Consider the following 3,843-nt stretch of genomic DNA (forward strand, 5'->3'; position numbering starts at 1 on the left):
AGTCATTCTCCTCAAATGCTATTGAGCTTTAATTTATGTAATTTATTTTGTGTTTAAGCCCATTCGGTAGTGAAATAAACAACATATTTATATATGATTTGACAATTTATTTTAATAAATATCTCAAATCTAAAAAGTTTGCATTATAACCGAGAACTACATGAACACTTCACAGTTGGTTGAGTTACTGCAAGTAATTTTCCTCAAATGCTATTGAAGTTAGAAAAGTGTAAACCAATGTCGTATGTAACTTTAGAGACGGTCCCTAGATTTGCGAATATCGAGTGCCGGGAAATGACACCTCTGGCCATTCCGTTGGGTCGTTTGTAAAGTCACAGATACTGTACGGACAATACGGCTCAGTTTGTTCTATGTATCTTGCTCTGTTGAACGGCAAAAGTGACTTTACTAGGCTATACTGGATTTACACCATGCATCTCCTGTCAGCGGGAAAGCCACGCCCCCAGCTATCACAAGACCCGAGCAAGTCCATGGTTGACACCCTCTCATTAGCATGTTGTGCAGAGGAAAAATAAATGCGGAACTACATTCAGAAATAAATGAGTGATTAAAAGAAAACAGTTAGGATGAGTTTAGCATTTCCTTAAACATTTTCCATTTGGACCGTTTAATTATTTATATACATATTTAAACAAGAATAGTGTATTTATACACACATTTATTTATTTATTTATTTGTGTATTTATTTATTTAAACACCCATTTATTTATTTATTTGTGTATTTATTTATTTAAACATTTATTTATTTATTTATTTGTGTATTTATTTATTTAAACACCCATTTATTTATTTATTTGTGTATTTATTATTTTTAATTTCTGCAGGTTTGGTCCTCCATATACAACCAGACAGCAGACAATTCACAACCAGACAACATGAAGAATGTTGAACGGGGTAAGATAAGACACGTCATGGATCATCACACCAGTATACAAAAAAAAAAAAAAAAAGTCCACAGATACGTTTATACGTTTATTTAATTTGTTTCAGGCAGTGATGTATTCAGCAAATGATAACCACTAATAACAGACACCGTTTTAAAGTATCGCAAGCTAGAAATGAAGAGCACAAAGAACTGAAATCAATGTATACAACTAGCTGAAGTTTGCTGTGCTTTATCCTAACATTACACAAAGAATGTCTGCTATCATTCAGTCAGGGACGACTGCACAAAACGTGCACTGTAAACTAATAAAAACATTATAAACTGTTAGGAAATTATATACAAATGCAGTTTGTGCAACACTGTAAATATATTTGCCTTTTCAAAATGTATATATATTCCATTAAACCTGCTGAAATACAAGGAGCGTGAACTGAAATTCTCAGTTCCACTTGGTTCCACGCGCATGTCCGGGAAACTCATGAATATTCATCTATGCTCCGCCCACTGAAACCAAAAATCTAGTAACACCAGCCATCATTTGTTCCTCCTCTCTTTATCTGCTGGAGATAAGTCCTCAGATATTTTCAGGCCATTTTCCCTGAGAAAAGTAGACTCCTTTGCTGCACGCCACACAGCGCCACGATAGAACCGGGAGGCAAATTGAACAATAATTCCTCTGGTTTTGTTCGGTTGCTTGCGACCAATCCGGTGTACAACATCAATGGCGTTCGGAAGTTTGTCCTTGTCCTCTGGCAGGAGTCGCTGACACAACTGGATAACCTGTAGTCGAACATCTTCTCTCTCCTTCTCTGGGACTCCGTAAATTCTTAAATTCCACCGTCGCGAATAACTTTCCAGATGTGTTAGTCTCAGAGGCGGACAGTAACTAAGTACATTTACTTGAGTATTGTACTTAAGTACACTTTTTGAGTATCGGTACTTTACTTCAGTATTATTTTTTCTGGGAACTTATGACTCTAACTTCACTACATTTGAAAGACAAATATTGTACTTTTCACTCCACTACACGCGCATGTCCGGGAAACTCATGAATATTCATCTATGCTCCGCCCACTGAAACCAAAAATCTAGTAACACCAGCCATCATTTGTTCCTCCTCTCTTTATCTGCTGGAGATAAGTCCTCAGATATTTTCAGGCCATTTTCCCTGAGAAAAGTAGACTCCTTTGCTGCACGCCACACAGCGCCACGATAGAACCGGGAGGCAAATTGAACAATAATTCCTCTGGTTTTGTTCGGTTGCTTGCGACCAATCCGGTGTACAACATCAATGGCGTTCGGAAGTTTGTCCTTGTCCTCTGGCAGGAGTCGCTGACACAATTGGATAACCTGTAGTCGAACATCTTCTCTCTCCTTCTCTGGGACTCCGTAAATTCTTAAATTCCACCGTCGCGAATAACTTTCCAGATGTGTTAGTCTCAGAGGCGGACAGTAACTAAGTACATTTACTTGAGTATTGTACTTAAGTACACTTTTTGAGTATCGGTACTTTACTTCAGTATTATTTTTTCTGGGAACTTATGACTCTAACTTCACTACATTTGAAAGACAAATATTGTACTTTTCACTCCACTACATTTCTATCAGGGTCCTCGAAGTAGAAAGTCTTTACTAATGGCGCATTTCCACTGCACGGTACGGCTCGGTACGGTTCACTTTTGGGGGGTTTTCCACTGGGTACAGTACCTGGTACCTGGTACTTTTTTTAGTACCACTTCGGTTGAGGTTCCAAGTGAACCGTACCATTACCAAAACGTGACGTGTACACTCTGCTGATCACGGATTGGCCGGAGAGAATCGTCACTACCTGCGTCACTGAACTTGCGACACAAACACAACAGAACCGCTAGATTTAAATCAGCACAGCCAGCGAAGGATCGAACGCAACTTTTGTTTGAACAAACGCTCTTTTCTGTAACATCCAGCTCTGAAAGTAGCAGCTCTGAAAGTCAGTGGGTGATTTCTTTCTTCTCTAAAACGTGACTTTTTTTTCAGTCAGTTTATCAGTAATCACTCTTATAGGGCTACATTAATTGATTTCCCAGCATTTTTTTTTAGCACTGACCAGTTGCAAATGCAACAATTCAATAATAAGAAGTTAATATTGTGGTATACATTACACACAATATTGTCTGATTTTTCTTAATTGTGCAAGTGAAAATATTACCTATAAAGCCACAGAGGAACTGTTGTGTGTCTCCTAATAAAACACAATAGGTGTTGGACTTGAAGCAGAACTGCAGACTGTTCTGTGTGTGACATCAGAGTACAGCGAGAGCGATTAGACAGCATTTAAAATGTTTGTTTTGATGTCAAATAAGTCTTGCTGTTTGCTTTTTTGTTAAAGCAGTGTTGCTGTTGTAAAGTTAAACAGCTACAGTTGTGTTGCTGGGTTTTAAAGCAGGTTTGATTTTTTCTTTCTTCTTTATCACTCTGTATTTACAGGATTTCACTGTACTGTATTCAGTAGGTGTAATGTATTCTAAGTTGCTTCAGAAGTATTGCAAGTACTACGTACAACAATAAAACAGTGCATTGACATAAAAAAGGAAATGTACTTTCGGTACTTAAGTGCTTTTAAAAGCAAGTACTTCTGTACTTTTACTTAAGTAAAAATCTGTCTTTACAACTTTTACTTGTAATGGAGTAATATTTGACCAGCAGTATCTGTACTTTCACTCAAGTAATGGAGTTGAGTACTTTGTCCGCCTCTGGTTAGTCTTCTCTCTTGCTCAAAGGTAGTCTGCTCCATTTTGCCCATCTTGGACTCCACTGCTCCGTACTTGCTTTTCAGACTGTTAACTTCCTCGCTCATAAACTCGATAGCTTCCTTGACACTTGTGATTTGCTTGGTATTTTCATTGATTACCATAAATCTAAATGTTTTGGCTCCAAATATGACATACATTTAATAA

This window comes from Sinocyclocheilus grahami, unplaced genomic scaffold (assembly GCF_001515645.1).
Source record: "Sinocyclocheilus grahami isolate Dianchi unplaced genomic scaffold, SAMN03320097.WGS_v1.1 scaffold47.1, whole genome shotgun sequence".
In the NCBI taxonomy this organism is placed as follows: Eukaryota; Metazoa; Chordata; class Actinopteri; order Cypriniformes; family Cyprinidae; genus Sinocyclocheilus; species Sinocyclocheilus grahami.